Source organism: Oryctolagus cuniculus, chromosome 11, assembly GCF_051225735.1.
Source record: "Oryctolagus cuniculus isolate XC-2025 breed Fujian yellow rabbit chromosome 11, ASM5122573v1, whole genome shotgun sequence".
Classification (NCBI taxonomy): domain Eukaryota; kingdom Metazoa; phylum Chordata; class Mammalia; order Lagomorpha; family Leporidae; genus Oryctolagus; species Oryctolagus cuniculus.
This window is the reverse complement of record NC_142877.1, coordinates 48,243,767-48,260,300: the sequence shown is the minus strand read 5'-3', so window position 1 is coordinate 48,260,300 and position 16,534 is coordinate 48,243,767. Positions and strand designations below refer to the sequence as shown.

At 40.2% G+C, this 16,534-nt stretch overlaps 2 long non-coding RNA genes across 4 annotated transcripts in view; one reads left to right on the top strand and one right to left on the bottom strand.

Moving 5' to 3' along the window:
* Positions 1 to 14,686, bottom strand: part of LOC149123450 (uncharacterized) — a 48,168-nt gene extending 33,482 nt beyond the window's left edge. Inside the window, exons 1-5 of one of the 3 annotated variants that reach the window (XR_016216053.1) lie at positions 14,310 to 14,686; positions 12,255 to 12,473; positions 9,062 to 9,138; positions 8,401 to 8,484; positions 3,654 to 3,735 (exon numbers count right to left, since the gene is read on the bottom strand). This is a non-coding gene — a long non-coding RNA (uncharacterized LOC149123450). Of the gene's footprint in view, positions 1 to 3,653; positions 3,736 to 6,100; positions 6,295 to 8,400; positions 8,485 to 9,061; positions 9,139 to 12,254; positions 12,474 to 13,480; positions 13,757 to 14,309 lie in introns of those variants that run through there. The other 2 variants (XR_016216054.1, XR_016216052.1) reach the window with 2 other exon arrangements.
* LOC149123446 (uncharacterized) overlaps positions 12,376 to 16,534 on the top strand; it is a 231,943-nt gene continuing 227,784 nt past the window's right edge. The window contains exon 1 of the long non-coding RNA XR_016216061.1: positions 12,376 to 12,513. This is a non-coding gene — a long non-coding RNA (uncharacterized LOC149123446). The remainder of the gene's footprint in view (positions 12,514 to 16,534) is intronic.

Genomic DNA, 16,534 nt, shown 5'->3' with positions numbered 1-16,534 from the left:
CCTTGGGCCCCTACACCCACATGGGAGACCCAGAAGAAATCCTGGCTCCTGGCTTCAGATTGGCACAGCTCCAGCCATTGCGGCCCATTGGGGAGTGAACCAGCAGATGGAAGACCTCTCTCTCTCTCTCTCTCTCTGCCTCTCTTTCTCTCTTTGTGTAACTCTGACTTTCAAATACATACATCTTAAGAAAAAAGGATATTTAAGTTCATTAAGTTCATTTAGCAGACAAGGAAACTGTTTCAGAGAAGGTAAGTTTTGTCCTTAAAGCTAAAACTGCTAGAGCTGGGACTAAAACCAAGAAAGACTTGTTTTTTCCCACAACTACTGGCTAGATAAAATAGGTCAAAGATTTCTTATTGGAGAATTTCCATATATGCTATATAAGTAAAATGTATTCACTCTAAATAAATAGGAGTATATTTAAAATATGATCATGTATCCTATCAGTAGGAACCATGAAGTTAGGGTGGACAACAATAAAGTTGGTTTTTAGTAACTGGTGGGAAGGAAAATACAAAAACATAGTTAGCTATGTAAAATTCATATGTTCTCTAAAAGCCATTACAACTTGAGTTATAATTTCATATTGCACAAATTACAGTCTTAAGAAAAATATTTATGAGGAATAATGAGTTCAGTAACTTATTTCTCAGACATCTGCTATATGCTTTCAACTATGTTAGAGAACGGAAATAAAAAAATGAAAACTCATCATCCCTGCAATAGAGAATAAGCATGTCAATGATAAAAGCTGCCTCTGTTTGTGCATTACTATGATCACTAAAAGTCCAAAACAAAATATAGTGAATATTATATGGTACCATCTATTTATAAACCGCAGTTCTTTGCAGTCTGGGGCTAGCATTGTGGCACAGTGGGTGAAGCCACTGCTTGGGATCCCAGCATCCTCTATCATAACACAGGTTTGACCCTAAGCTACCAAGCTTCTGATTCAGCTCCTGATAATGCACCTATGACAGCAGGGATGATGACCCAAGTGTCTGGGCCTCTGCCACACATGTGGGAGACCCATATGGAATTCTGGGTTCCCGGGTTCAGCCAGGGCTACCTTTGAAGCCATTTGGGGACTGACCCAGCAGTTAGAATATTTCTCTTCCTTTCCCACTTTGCCTTTCAAGTAAAATATCTAAAGTAATAACTGTTTCTAAATCGCATTTCTTTTCACATCTCACCATGCAGAAATTAATCTTTCCTTAATGATTTACAGTTATAATTATGAGCATAATTATGTAAACTCTTGAGGTAAATAAAGATTATCTGTGCTTACAAGTTCTTATCTGCAAGAAGATTTGAGACTCTTCTGTCTTTTGTCATTTGTGCATTTCCTGTCTATCTCTTATTTTCATCTTTTTCCTTCTCTTTCAACCATACAAACTTCTCGAGTATTTTGCGAGCCCCTACTATAGTCTAGGAGGGATTCTAGGTGCTGGAGGTATAATGGTGGACAGGAGAGACAAGAGCTTGGGATTCAAAATGCTGGCATTCCAGTGGGAAAATAGATAACAAGAAACGTAGGTACACAATATACTGTTATGTGATTATAAGCACTCTGAAGATAACTAATGAAGGCTAAAAAGGCAAAAAGGAGCAGAATAGTCTATTTTAGGGCAAGGTGATCAGGAAAAGTCTTTCTGAAGGGGCAGCCTTTGGATAGAGGCCTTTATGAATAAAGTAAGAGAGTAAGCCCTGCACACATCTTGGGGAAGGCAATGTCCTACACGAGAATGGATTTGGTGTATTCAAGGAATAGCAATCACACAAGTGTGGTTGGAGAGTGTGGGGGAGGATGACAGGCTATGAAGTAAGAATTCCCTCGGAGATGGAAGGTGAGATCCTGAGGGGTCTTGTAAGCCATGGTAAGGAGTTCACTAGTGGCAGTCAGTGATGTGGGCAGGGAGGTAGCTAGGATGCAAAGAGGAGCTGAGAGATTGCCAGCAGCATCTGGGCCACAGCCTGACTGCTCTGAACCCCATCTCCTTCCATGCCTATGCAATGTGATTTCAGGCCCTCAACTCCCACTCTCCATTATGCACCTGAGCCTTCCTTTCCATCACAAACCGAGACGTGTTCCCTAGAGATGACCATGTGTGTGCTCAAGCCCCACATGGAGACACCATCACACGTCTGAGACCCCCCAAAAAGGAACATGGAAGCAAGTGTCACTCAAGCTCTGCCTCCAACTCCACCCCATGTGAACACTGAATTAGGGCTCTGCCCCTTCTCTACAAAAGGACAAGCCCATTTTTGGTGAAGGCAGCAGTTCTTCCTTTCTCATGAAAAGAGGTTCACCACACTCAGGTCTGAGTGGGCACTGGCCCTTTAAATAAATCCTGCTTTTCTGTACACCTTTAAGCTTCTTCCCTGAACTCTTTCACAGGTGGAGGGAAGAGCCTGGAACAAGCTCCACTGGGAGGCCCCTTATCCCACAACGTAAGGAGTCAAGAGGGAATGCAGGGAGAGAGGTTCAGAAGGCCCCTGTGGCATGCTGAACAAGGAATGGCTGCACAGAGATGGTATTGGTAAAGGGGCTGAGAAGTGATCAGATTTGGAGCACATTTTGAAGACAGAGCGACAGGATTTGCTGAAGGACTGGAGATGGAGTACGAGGAAAAGAGAGGCTGGAAGTTTTTGGACTGAGAAATGGGATGAAACATGGTGGCCTATAGAAGAGAAAGCATATTTAGGGGTAAAAATCAAGGGTTCTTTTGTATATCCAAGTCTGAGATGTCTATTATACTGTCATCTAAGTAGACAATCAAATGTCTTTCAGAGGAGAGAGGGTACTTACTTGGGAGCCATTAGCATGCAGATGGTATTTATAGCAATAGGGTTGAATAAGATTGCCTAGGGAGGAAATGAATGCTGACAGAAAAGTCAAGGACTGAGGCTGCTGGTACTCCTCAACATCTCAATGTCACAATCAAAGGTATGGCTAGCAAAGGATCCTGGGAAAGAACTGCTGGCGAAATTTAAGGGGAAAACCAGCAGAGCATGGATTTCCCAGAAAAAAAAAAAAAACACAGATAAAAGTGTTTCAAGACGTAGTGATCAATAATGTGAAATGCTGCCGAGAGTCAAATTTTGCAGAGAGTTAAGTAAGATTATGCCTTCCTTTTGCTGTTACATTATTTCTCAATGGTGGAAACACTAATGCTCCTAGCAATCCTTCCTCTTTCTTTCTGATTTCTAACTTCCACAGGATACAAAATACATAACCAAGCTTTCTTAAAACCATATGCAAAGTAACTGTCGATATATTCTGAAAAGGATGTTAGGGTCTCCAATAAGCAAAGTAAATGATTTTTAGTGAATGAATTTTGTCACAAATTATTTATCCTCAACTATGACCAAGGAAGCTGAAGTTCTTGGTAACTGAATTCTAAAAAGTCTGGAACAGCACATACAAGTTGGAAAATGATGAATACATCACACACTAGCAATGCTTTAAAGTATGACCATATCCAAAATAAGGAAAAAAAATAAACAAAAAGGCCCACATCATTCATAAAAACCAAAAGCTAAGTCCTTTCGACAGCTTTCACAGATGCATGTTTGATTCATTATGGATGGACAGAAGATAACAAAGTCACATTAATATATAAAAATAATGCAAAATTTAAACTACTTACCGGCAAGCACAAGGGTGATATTCAGTACCATGGATATTCCACAAAACAGACCAACTCTAAAAGTAGTCCATGCTGGTGCCAGCTGTGAACAGAACAACAGCACTTTGGGTATAGGTCAAAATGTTATAATATAATAGTAGTATAGAGCCTCAAAGTTCTGTCATGAACATTTTACTTTATGGTCTGAATTTCTATAAATCTGAACCACAGAACCATCTATCTTTCATCATCCTATAATAATTGTAATAGAGTTGCCAGTTAATTGAATTCTATAGAGAAACCTGAGTCTCAAAATAAGATTAAAATCTTAGGCATAAAATTATATGCACACTAAATTTTTGGTGGAGGAGAAATTTAAAAGACAATTTAATTTTTACAATGTATACATCTCTAAATTTTGTGAGTTGCTGATACTCAAAGTTTGCTTACTTTGTACTAGGAATACTAGAGTTAATAGTAAAAATAAGAACACTTATTTTCTGTCAGGATTTATTTTGTAGTAATTTTTAAATTACTTTATTATTTTCATATATTCGAAAGGTATAGAGAAAAAGAAAGACTAAGACAGACAAACACAGATTTCTGTAATCTACTGGTTCATTCTTTAAATGCTTGTAACAGCCAAGGGTGTGCCAAGTCAAATCCAGCAACCCAGAATGCAATGCAGGGTCTCTCACATGGGTGGCAGGGACTGAACTATGAGCGTGTCCTGCTGCCTCCCAGCATGTGCATCAACAAGATAGTGGAATTCCAAGCATAGCCAGGACCTGAGCCACGGCACTCTGCTATGAGATGTGGGCACCTCAAGCAGTAGCATGACCACTGCCTGCCTCCTGATGTAATTTAAATGAACCTTTCGAGATAAAGTACATATCCTCAAGAGACTGGAAAATCAGTCATAAAATAAGAATTTCCAGATTTCGTTAAGTTTAAAAAATATTTTTCTCTGTTACGATCTAACTTTTTACATAGACAGTGATTTTTATTTATTTATTTATTTATTTTTTATTTATTTATTTTTTGACAGGCAGAGTGGACAGTGAGAGAGAGAGACAGAGAGAAAGGTCTTCCTTTGCCGTTGGTTCACCCTCCAATGGCCGCCGCGGCCGGCGCACTGCGGTCGGTGCACCGCGCTGATCCGATGGCAGGAGCCAGGAGCCAGGTGTTTTTCCTGGTCTCCCATGGGGTGCAGGGCCCAAGCACCTGGGCCATCCTCCACTGCACTCCCGGGCCACAGCAGAGAGCTGGCCTGGAAGAGGGGCAACCGGGACAGAATCCAGTGCCCCGACCGGGACTAGAACCCGGTGTGCCAGCGCCGCAAGGCGGAGGATTAGCCTAGTGAGCCGCGGCGCCGGCCTATAGACAGTGATTTTTAAAACTACTGTTTTTTTTTTTTTTTAATAAATAAAATGAAGTGTCTTAGATTTTAACCATAAAGGGGTTTGGGGTGTTGGGGTGCCGCAGGTTAAAGCCCTGTGTGGGGAAGTGCTAGGGATAAAGCCCCACCTCCACTTCAGGCAGTTTCCTGTTAACCTGCATCTGAGGAGGCAGCAGATAAAGGCTCAAGTCGCTGGGTCTCTGCCATTCAGGTGGGAGATCCAGATGTGGTTCCAGACTCCTGATTTCTGCATGGCCAAATCCCTGCTATTTTTTCCATATGGAAAGTGAACCAACACCAACAGGTAGAAACTCTCTCTCTCTCTCTCTGCATTTCAAATAAATAAATAAACTTCAAAAAATTAAAAGGGATGACACACATGAAGAAAGATAATCTTATGGACAAATATTTATAATGAATGTTATAAAAAGTTTTATTGATATTAGAGGTGGTACTAAATTTCAGGTATTTAAAAGTTTTCTAAAAATCTTTAAAAATATTGAGACTCAATCTTTCTTACTTATTATTTATCAGTAAAAGGTATCAGACTGGAAACATCCAGAGGAAGATGGTCATGTTATTTTAAACAAATTATCTTTAGTTTCAAAAACTGCAAAATTTATCACATACACCAAAAAATGTATACCAGTGAACTCAGACTGGTAGTAATGAATAGTAACAGATCACTACACAGTGCCTACTACTCTTCTTTAGAAGCAGAATGTGCCATCAGCTTTGAAGTCTCTACAGCTCCCTGACCCAAAAACCTTCCCGCCTCACCAGATAACAGTTTCCATGCTTTCTTTACCTTAATGCCTCTACATACATTCCTAAATATCTACATCTTTTAAAATTAGTTACCAGCAGTTTAATTCAGATATAACTAATTAAAATAAATACGTACTTTAAGGATATAATTTGTTTTTCTTTTGTTTTAAAATTTTTCTATAATTTACAAAGTTTGACTATGACATGCCTATTTTAAAAACTGCTTTATTGATTAAACTGACAGAAACTACACATACTGGGTACAATTTATCTATCACCATAGTCAAGACAATGAACATACCCATGACTTCCAAGCATTTCCTCATGCCTCTTCTTAGCCTTTCCCTTCAAACCATACTGCTCTACCTCTGATGTATGTTTTGTCACAGTATATTAGTTTGCATTTTCCAGACACTTGGGTAGGTGGAATCACAAGCATTATACTGTTGTTTTTTGGGTCTGCATTCCTTCTGTCAGCATAAGGCATCCATTTTGCTGCATTAAAAGTAAGTTATTCCTTTTATTGCTGAGTACTAAATCATTGTATGGATATATCATAAATTGTTTATCATTCACATATTAATGGACATTTGGATTTTTAATCAGTTTTAGCTTCTTATGAACAAAGTTGCTATGAATGTTTATGTATTACCTTTATATGGACATACACTTACATTTCGGTAAACATTTAGCAGTATAACAGATCATGTTAAAAGTGTAGTGGTGGGGGCCAACACTGTGGTGTAGTAGGCTAAGCCTCCACCCATGCAGCCATCATCCCATATGGGTGCTGGTTCATGTCTCGGCTATTCACCTGGAGATCCAGCTCTCTGCTATGGCCTGGGAAAGCAGTGGAGGACGGCCCAAATGCTTGGGCCCCTGCACCCGTGTGGGAGACCCAGAGGAAGCTCCTGGCTTTGAATCAGCCCAGCTCCAGCAGTTGAGGCCATTTGGGGAGTGAACCAGTGGATGGAAGAACATTTTCTCTGTCTCCCCCCTCTCTGTCTGTAACTCTGCCTCTCAAGTAAATAAATAAAATTAAAAAAAAAATAAAAAGTGTAGTGTTTATACCATTTTACATTGCATCACAGCATATGAAAACCGAGAACTCTTGTTCCTCCAATATTTATTATGATTACTTTTTAAATTTTAGCTGTTCTAATAGGTATTATAGCATTACTGGTTTACTATATAATGATATTGAGCATCTTGTCACATGCTAATATTTTTACCTATATGTACTTGATAAAGTTCCTATTAACCTTCCCCTCCCCCCCCCCAGCTTTTTTTTTTTTTTTTGACAGGCAGAGTGGACAGTGAGAGAGACAGAGAGCAAGGTCTTCCTTTTCCCGTGGTTGTTTAATGTTTTGTAGTTTTCATTGTACAGATCTTTGACATTCTTAGAAAAATTATTCCAAGGTATTTGTTTTGTAGCTATTGTGAATGGGATTGATATTATAAATTCTTTCTCAGCCATGGCATTGTCTGTATATACAAAGGCTATTTATTTTTGTGTGTTAATTTTATATCCTGCCATTTTACCAAACACTGGATGAGTTCCAATAGTCACTTAGTGGAGTCTTTTGGATCCCCTAAATATAGAATCATGTCATAATTAAGCTTCAAGTTGTATTCAATTCAGCAATATTTCATAGTTTTTACTATGAATGTCTTGGACATCTTTTGTCAGAATTATCCCTACATATTTCATATTTTGATGGTATTATAAATAGCACTGTTTCTGTTTCCAACTGTTCTTGCTATTGTATAAACACACAAATGTGTAGAATGCTTATCTTGTATTCTACAAAGAGCTCTTTCATTGGTTCTTATTAGTTCTTATAAACCCATAGACTCACTGGATTTTCTACAAAGATCATCCCCGTCAATGGCAGAAAAATCTCAAAAGTTTTACTTCATCATTTCTAATCTAAATGCCATTTATTTCTTTTTCTTATTTACAATGATGGCTACCCTCAGCAGCACAATGTTGAACAAAAGTGGTAAGAGAAAATATCCTTTTTGGTTCATAGCCTTAGGGAGAAAGTATTCAGTGTTTTACCGTTAACTATTGTATTAATTATAGATTTTTCATAGGTGCCTCTTATTAAGTTATGGAAGCTCTTTCTGTTATTGATTTCACTTCCACTGTAGTCAAAGAATATATCATGTACAATTTAAGTCCTTGTAAATTCATTGGAATTTATTTATGATACAGAAGATATCACCTAATAGAGACTTAATAGAGTCTTTTATTTGGTATAACCGATAGATTTTAGATAATGTTATATAGCAGTCCAACAGATATGAACACACTGTATCATTTAAAAAGTAATCATTTCGAGAAACCAAAGCTAGTATGTCATTAAAAATAAACAAGAGAGGGAATACACGCAGGTTAAAAAGAGAATGTTGGGGTAACATTATAATTCATTATGAACAAAAATCTGGCATCTTATTTTTTAAAACTAAAATAATAACAGTAACAACTACATAAAAATGTGTCTGAAATTCTTGCTTTAAGGTTATGAAACCAGCTAAACAGATTGTGCTGATTACTACAAAGGTAAAAGCAAACAAACCACTAGACATAATACTAACCTGAGCAGCTCCCAAAGGGTGAACAGGTAAATGCTTCATAGCTTTTTGTCTGTCACCATCTTCAAGTTCATTGGTCACTACAGCCTAGAAAGATGTTATTAAATTATGAAATGAGTTATACCAAATTTCAACCTTGCATTAATCATTATGCAACATTTGTATACATTGTTTTGTGATAATCTCTTGAAGAGTTTATATTGACAAAGCAAAAGAAAAAAAATCCTAAGACTATTGTATTGAGGGCCAGCATGGTGGCACAGCAGGTTAAGCTGCCACCTGCAAAGCTAGCATCCCACAGGGGCACCGGTTGGAATCCTTACTACTCCACTTATGCACCCACGTGGGAGACCCAGAGGAAACTTCTGGCCCAACCCCAAATGTGGTGGCTATTTGGAATGTGAAACAGTAGATGGAAGATCTTTCTGTCTCTGTAACTCTGCCTTTCAAATAAATAAAAATTAAATTAAAAAAGACTATATGTATTGAAAGCTACCAACTCTTTGGAGAATAGGAATGAGGAAGTATTTCTTTAAAAATAAGACATGAATGTGATTGCAGATACATGGTTGGTAAGTGGGATTATTATACCTCAGTTTCAGAGATGAGCTGGTTCATTTTCTTGCATGTATAAAATGGGGCTACTTCTACATGAGCCACTCACCAATCTGCTCCATGAGATGTTTCCAGGATCTTGTCATGCCTTTTAAGGATTTCTTGAAATCCTGTAAAATTCAGATTCTACAGGAAGAAATGAAAAACACAACCATAAAATCTACCATCACCAAAGATGAAAACCAATAAGCACTAAGCTGCCTAGACAAAAAGTGAGTACACTGGGAGATGTAATGCTCCTGTGTAAAGAATACTTCCAGAAAAGGTTTTGCATGTATCACACACTAAATACATTTCTTTATTTCTCTGCTTCTTGAGGGACTAGTATAGATGTGCATTTTCTCACCTACCACGTGAGCATGTATGTATCAGCAAGGAAACGGAAGATCAGCTATTTCTCTTAAAGTACATTCTCCTTCCCTTCCTTCTCACTTTGTGGATAGTGGTGTGTGGTCAGTCAGTAGAAAGGAGTAAGTGACTACATTTTGGTTCAGCTGATGGTGGCTAGGAACCCCCCATCTTCTCTCAGTTTCAATTTTTTTTTACATGCAGAGTTAGACAGTGAGAGAGAGAGAGACAGAGAGAAAGGTCTTCCTTCCATTGGTTCACCCTCCAAATGGCCTCTAAGGCAGGCACACTGTGCTGAACTGAAGCCAGGAGCCAGGTGCTTCTTCCTGGTCTCCCATGGGGGTGCAGAGCCCAAGTACTCAGGCCATCCTCCACTGCCTTCCTGGGCGACAGCAGAGAGCTAGACTGGAAGAGGAGCAACTGGGACAGAATCCAGCACCCAAACTGGGACTAGAACCCGGGGTGCTGGCGCCTCAGGCAGAGGATTAGCCAAGTGAGCTGTGGCTCCGGCCCCTCAGTTTCTACAATCACAAAATACCATACTTCTGGGGCACTGGGTCGAGTCCTGGATACTCCATTTCTGATCCAGCTCCATGCTAATGCACCTGGGAAAGCAGTGGAAGATAGCCCCAGTGTTTGGACCCCTACCCCTGGGAGACCTGGAAGATGCTCCTAACTCTTCGTTTTGGATCAGCCCAGATCTTGCTGTTGTGGTCATTTGAGGAGTGATCCAGCGAATGGAATATCTCTCTCCCCTTCACTCTATTACTCTGCCTTTTAAATGAATAAAAAAGTCTTTAAAAAATATACCATACTTCTTTACAGTATCAAATTCTATCATGCTTTACAAAAAAGTAGGAAGTCATGTACTTGCAAAGTTAAATTACAAACCAGAGGTCTCCCAAGATGACTCATCAACTATCCCTGTCAGTAAAAAAATTAGCACTCACTGCAAATAGGCCTTGCTTGCTTCTTTATAGTTTTCCCTCGTACTTCACTCTACTTGGAGTGCATGTGTCATAACTTGGAGGCAGTTTTTAGTCAATCTTCTGTCATTCTCAAAAGAAACACATTCTTACAGAATAACACATGTGTACAGAATAAACCCAAAAAACTCGGAATAGAACACAATTTCTATAGTTAAAAACTATTCTTGCTTTCCCAAGGAGTATTTTATAATGATACAAAATGAATTGATACTGAATTTTACAGGGAATTTCTCTGTAACACACAAGCACAGAGCTAATGAACTAAGAAATGTTAATGTTTTTAAAGCATTATAGGAAAGTGGAATATATATTAATATATATTAATTAAAATTAAATTATAAAGCTTAAATTAAACATGGTAGAGGATGGGAGGCATCATGTTCTTTAAACTGTATATATGAAATAATGAAATCTGTTTTAATGATAAAAACACAAAGTTCAAAGAAAAGAAATGTATCATTGTATTATATATATATATTTTATAATGTGAAGTTTTCTATTAAATTATCTTCCCTTGAGTTTGTATGTGAATGATAACTCTTAAGTTACCAAAGGAAAAAACTCTGAATTTTTCAAAGAGGAAGATGGAAATACATGCATTGCATTAACAATTTATATAGTTATTTCAGATATGAAACTTTAGTTACTCTTAATTTTGAAATTCTTATATCCCAGGTATTGCTTTTATAGCATAATTTAGCTTTCTATGTGGTATATCATCCTATGATGATCCTAACCACTCATCTAAGTAACAACCAAAAGAATAAAATGAAAAAAGTATATCGTCTATAAATATAAGGAAGTTGCACTTACCTATTTAAATAGCTTTCAATTAAATTCCTAATAAATTTAACTATGTCAAGAATGATGCAAGGAACAAAAAATAAATAAATGTCTTATATCTCTGTAATTTAGAAAAGCTGCAGTGTTAGAAACACTGAGTGATAGATGTAAGTGATAGATTTAAGTCCGTACTCACATTTGCCATATCCTGATTTCTGTTCTTTCTCAGGATCTTTAAAAAACAAACAAGCCGGCGCCGCGGCTCACTAGGCTGATCCTCCACCTAGCGGCGCCGGCACACTGGTTTCTAGTCCCGGTTAGGGTGCCGGATTCTGTCCTGGTTGCCCCTCTTCCAGGCCAGCTCTCTGCTGTGGCCCGGGAGTGCAGTGGAGGATGGCCCAGGTGCTTGGGCCCTGCACCCCATGGGAGACCAGGAAAAGCACCTGGCTCCTGGCTCCTGCCATCGGATCAGCGCAGTGCGCCGGCTGCAGCGCGCCAGCCGCGGCGGCCATTGGAGAGTGAACCAACGGCAAAGGAAGACCTTTCTCTCTGTCTCTCTCTCTCACTGTCCACTCTGCCTGTCAAAAAAAAAAATTTCAAAAAACAAACAAACAACAAAACAGCCATATTGCTGTTTTGACAGGTGCCTGTCAAGAATAAAGGTTCTTTTAGTGGCACATTAAAAAGTCCAGATCTTTTATTAATGTTCCTTGAAGGAAGTTTAACAATCCAACTGCTTTTGGAAAATTTTTGCTATTGCCTAGAAGGAACATAAATGTTCTTCCATCCCAGCAATGATTTGGAAGATATGTATTATTTCTTCTTTCTATCAGCATTATCAGAGTTGCTGCTAAAAATAGGACACAAATGGCTGCCCTGTAAAGCTACCCCAATTCAGAAATTTTTAGAAAATTAACCTTCAAAAACGGAAGTCCTGTTAGCACCGTTGTACTGCCTCTGATACTTGCTTTTTAGCCAATAAGGGCATCTGAAATCCCAACAACAACATGCTAAGGATTATTCTTTTCCAATGGACTCGTTTGTAGAGTTCCAGGTGAATCCCATCTCCAGGGATGTCTCATTTACTGCAAGGTGCCATTCACCTGGGTAAAATCTCATTACCTGACAGTTCTGCAGCAGGAACACTGAGGGAGAACTCGCTGAAGGCCAGTTTAAGGTCTTTATACTCCTGTGGTGGACACGTTCCTCACGGGACAGGGGGAGGACTGGTTTTCTAGTTGTCGCAGCGTAGTAACACCAGCAGTGTCGTTCTGAGCCTCCAGTGACGACTGCAGCTCATTCTGAAGTGTGGAGACCTGCGCTGAGCCTCTGCGAGCTTCTCTGTAAGAAAACAAGATCGTCCGATCAGGAAGATAACAAGGTGATGGAAGTTTTCAATGGGGCGGTGGTTAAAAAGCTGAGTGGGGCCGGCGCTGGGGCTCACTAGACTAATCCTCCGCCTGCAGTGCCGGTACCGTGGGTTCTAGTCCCGGTTGGGGCGCTGGTTCTGTACTGGTTGCACTTCTTCCAGTCCAGTTCTCCTGTTTATACCTGTTGTGTGTATTCTCACTAAACTAGGGTCTTTTTGCTTTTTATTTGTTAAACCCCTTATTCAGTGAAATATCAAGCCTTTTAGTGTAATGTAGATTTAAAATATGTTATCTCAAAAACTTGAAAAAAGAGAGAAAGGAAGAAGGAAGGAGGGTGGGAGGGAGAGAGCATAAGAGAGGAAGGGAACATCATTATGTTCTTAGAATTGTATCTACATGGGCAAGCGCCGTGGTGCACTGGGTTAATCCTCCACCTGCTGCACCAGCATCCCATATGAGTGCCGCTTCTAGTCCTGGTTGCTCCTCTTCCAATCCAGTTCTCGGCTATGGCCTGGGAAAGCAACAGAAGATGGCCCAAGTGCTTGGGCCCCTGCACCCTCATGGGAGACCAGGAAGAAGCACCTGGCTCCTGGCTTTGGATCAGTGCAGCGCCAGCTGTGGTGGCCATTTGGGGAGTGAACCAACGGAAGGAAGACCTTTCTCTGTCTCTCTCTCTCTCTCACTGTCTGCACTTCTACCTGTCAAATGAATAAATAACATCTTTTAAAAAAGAATTATTTCTACAAATCACACTGAATCTGTTAAAAATGAATTAGAAATGAAAATTAAACAGTCAAAAAACAAATAAAGTCAAAAGGATGGTAAAAAAAAGCATGGAGGACCAGGAATGTTAAAAGGTACATTTCTAAGAAAAAAAAAGGCTCAAAAATTCAAATGTAATTTGTAGATAATAGTATTTTCATTGCAGAGTTTTTGGTGTGATTAGAAATTACTACTGTGGTGGGCGCCGTGGCTCACTTGGCTAATCCTCCACCTGCGGCACTGGCACCCTGGGTTCTAGTCCCGGTTGGGGCACCGGATTCTGTCCCGGTTGCTCCTCTTTCGTCCAGCTCTCTGCTGTGGCCCGGGAAAGCAGTGGAGGATGGCCCAAGTGTTTGGGCCCTGCACCCGCATGGGAGACCAAGGGGAAGCACCTGGCTCCTGGCTTCAGATCAGCACAGTGCAGCAGCTGTAGTAGCCACTGAGGGGGTAAACCAACGGAAGGAAGATCTTTCTCTCTGTCTCTCTCGCTCACTGTATAACTCTGCCTGTCAAAAAAATAAATAAATAAAAAGAAGAAGAAAAAGAAATTACTACTGCAATTTTTTTCAAGCATTTACAGGTTTCAGTCAGGAGTTTATCTTACAAATTGACCATGTTTAACTACTCAATAATTTGTGAGATGTAAGTAGGTAGAGGTGAGTTAATAAGCTGAACTCGGAGCCGCGGGACTGAGCTGCGCAAGCTGCAGGGTCTGCGTGCAAGTGCTCAAAGGGGAGTGCAACAGCGGGGAGACTTGGGACGTCCAGGGCTCTGAGTCCACACATCGGCGCTGGAAGGGGAGCAGACCTGCGTGGAGAGCATGGGAGCCCACAGTTCGGGACACCAGCGGCAGACTCAACACACCAGTGCTGGAACGCAAGGTGAGCCGAACCTCAATAACCCGAGACACCGGCAGGCAAGCGGAGAGAGGAGACTAGAGGGAACGACCCCCGGAGGGGGGACTTCACCAAGCTAACTGGAAGAGAGAGAGAGGGGAAAAAAAAAGGTGACTGGTATGGACACGGGTTTCTCTCTCTCCGCTCACCTCTCAAGGGCGAGCAAGACAAAGAGCAGACGCCATCTTGGACATACGTCATAAGCAGAGCGACCTCAGGTCTGCACCGTCCCTGAGCCTAGCAGAAAAACCTGACTCTGGGCGGGGCGAATTAACAGGAGATTAGGACCTAGTAAATTTGTGGTGCTACTGAACTGAGACTGTGAAAAAAGAGACGGTGGGGGAGAGAACTCACGGAATTCACGTGAGCACTCTCCAGAGACGCTACAATTCTGTAACTTTGGCAACCCAGTGGGAGACTGAAGGAGAATTTGAGCCCACTCCGAGGGCCGAACAGATTCCCTGTGTGGTCCTTGGGAAAGAGCTTCCGATCTCTGGCTCCTGTGGGTATATCATTTGCCTGCTAACTACCTCCAACTTCGTTCAGCTGTGCAGAATAACTTCCCTTTTGAATCAAAAAAAAAAAAAAGAGAGAGAGAGAGGTTTACCACGCCCAACCTGGGAGTGTCACCTTTGGCACACCAAACAGAGCTCTCAGGCCACACCCATCTCAAGCCCTAAGACTCCATCAAAAACAGATAGTCCACTTAATCTAGAGTCATAGTATAACAAGAAAAAGCACCACAGTGAAGAAACCAAATATCTCCAATATGACAAATAACAAACGCAAAAACCAAGGTAATAAAAACAAGGAAGTCACCATGAAGCCCTCAAATGAAAAAGACACCCCAATTCAAGATTATGAGGATGATGACATAGAAGAAATGCAAGAAGCAGATCTCAAAAAATTGATAAGAACATTAAGAAGTTCTCAAAAACAAATTCTGGAACTACAGAAATCCTTAATGGACAAGATAGAAAATCTCTCTCGTGAAAATGAAATATTAAGGAGGAATCAAAATGAAACGAAACAACTAGTACAACAGGAAACTGGGATAGTGACTGAAGTGAAGAATTCAATAGATCAAATGAAAAACACAATAGAGAGCCTTACAAACAGAATGGGAGAAGCAGAAGAGAGAATATCAGACTTAGAAGACAGAGAACAGGAAAGGATACAGTCAGACCAAAGAAAAGACGAGGAAATTAGGAATCTAAAACATATTGTCGGGAATCTTCAGGATACTATTAAAAAACCCAACATTCGGGTTCTAGGAGTTCCTGAAGGCATGGAGAGGGAGAAAGGATTAGAAGGCCTTTTTAGTGAGATATTAGCAGAAAATTTCTCAGGTTTGGAGAAAGACAGAGAAATCCTAGTACAGGAAGCTCACAGAACCCCTAATAAACACGACCAAAAGAGATCCTCACCACGACACGTAGTAATTAAACTCTCCACAGTGAAACATAAAGAAAAGATCCTAAAATGTGCAAGAGAGAAACGTCAGATTACTCTCAGGGGATCTCCAATCAGACTCACAGCTGACTTCTCATCAGAAACTCTAAAAGCTAGGAGGGAATGGCGAGATATAGCCCAGGTACTAAGAGAGAACAACTGCCAGCCCAGAATATTATATCCTGCAAAGCTATCATTTGTGAATGAAGGTGAAATAAAGACTTTTCATAGCAAACAGAAATTGAAAGAATTTGTTGCCACTCGTCCAGCCCTGCAACAGATGCTTAAAGATGTGTTGCACACAGAAACACAGAAAAACGGTCATCAATATGAAAGAAGGTAAAGGAAGGAAACCAAGGAAGGAAACCTCACAGCAAAAGATCACAGGGAATTCAAAGCATATATTAGAACTTATCTTTGGCAAATGGCAGGGCAAAGTTACCACTTATCATTAGTCACTTTGAACGTGAATGGCCTGAACTGTCCAGTTAAAAGACACCGATTGGCTGATTGGGTTAAGGAACAAAACCCATCTATTTGCTGCTTACAAGAAACACATCTTTCCAAGAAAGATCCATACAGACTGAAAGTGAAAGGCTGGAAAAAGATATACCATGCCAACAGAAATGAAAAAAGAGCGGGCGTAGCCATCTTAATATCGGACAACATAAACTTTACCACAAAAACTGTTAAGAGAGACAAAGAGGGACACTATATCATGATTAAGGGATCAATTCAACAGGAAGATATAACAATTATCAATGTATATGCACCTAACTACAGGGCACCAGTTTATCTAAAAGATTTATTAACGGACTTAAAGGGAGACTTAGACCCCAATACAATAGTACTGGGGGACTTCAATACCCCACTCTCAGAAATAGACAGATCATCCGGTCAGAAGATCAACAAGGATACAGTA